Below are 1,254 nucleotides of genomic sequence, written 5' to 3'. Positions count from 1 at the left end.
TGTGAGCAGGGCTTTGAAGGGCCTGGGGTCAGTGATTTGAGGGATGGGAGGTGACATTTGTAGAGCATGAGAGATAATTTGATGGCAGGGGTTTGGGGATGCGAGAAACCGGCATCGCTGGATGAAGCAGGAAAGAGGAGCGCAACCACGGCCTTTCCAACTGACGGGGCGCGCATGGAAGTGCACACGTGTTACGTTCTGCCAGGGCAGTGCTCCCCACAGCACCCCGAACACCAGAGGAAGGGGCGCTCGGCCACACAGTAAGGGAAATCTCAGAGACAAACAGCATGACCACTAAACAGGGTGATGCTAAGCATGACTGAACAGGTGTATGTGACTGGAAACCAAGAGCGTGAAACGGCTGACTTCTCATCAGAAACAACTATCAACTGTCACGCTTCCTCAACTGGAAGTTATACCCCGGTGTACTTACAGCTTGGTGGGGGAACGGAAGTGTAAACAAATGCATTTTTTTTTTTTAAAGATTTGCCTGCATATCAATTTTAGGTCACAACCCATTTGAGAAACATTAAAATATTTTAAAATATGGTCGTTAGGGATGTCAGATTCCCACAGGGTCAACCGTGGATTGAGTCCTGGACCTGATGGCTTGCTTCTTGCTTTCTTCTCCCTTTTTTTCTCTCTCTGGTCAAATTAAAATGAATAAATAAATGAATTTAGGAAAAAAAAAAGGTGGTTAGCTGAATTCCTGACCAGCTCTGGACACGCCCAGTACGACAAGGCCACGCCCCTCATTTCTCATCTTTGCAGACGGACTCCTCCATTTTCCCACCTACCTCCAGCCCACTCTCCAGGATGCTCAGGCCCCTCTAGGCTTCCAGGCCCTGCCCCACCCATTTAATGAATATAGCCCCGCCCCTCGCCCAGGCTCCGCCTCTTACGTCCCCCTCCCTTCGATAGGACACGCCCACCACCAGACCACGCCCCCTACCTGGTCCGGCTCTGCCCCTTCCTTAGACTCAGCACAGCCGCTCCCACCCCTCACCCCCAGCCTATGCCCTGTTTGTCAAACTTGGCTCCGCCTCTCACTTCAAGACTCCGCCCCTAATTCCTAACCCCGCCTCAGTCCCACCCCATCTCAGAGCTAAACCCCTCCCTTTACCTCTAGCTCCGCCCCTACAGAAACTCCGCCCTGTCTCCGCCCCTTCGGAGACCTGTGGAGCCCCTCGTTCCGGGGTCCCTTTCTAATGCCCCTCGGCTCCGCCTCTTTACAGGGAAGCCCCGCCCCCTACC

This window comes from Tupaia chinensis, unplaced genomic scaffold (assembly GCF_000334495.1).
Source record: "Tupaia chinensis unplaced genomic scaffold, TupChi_1.0 Scaffold000201_1, whole genome shotgun sequence".
NCBI lineage: Eukaryota > Metazoa > Chordata > Mammalia > Scandentia > Tupaiidae > Tupaia > Tupaia belangeri.
Note: the sequence above shows the minus strand (reverse complement) of the source record.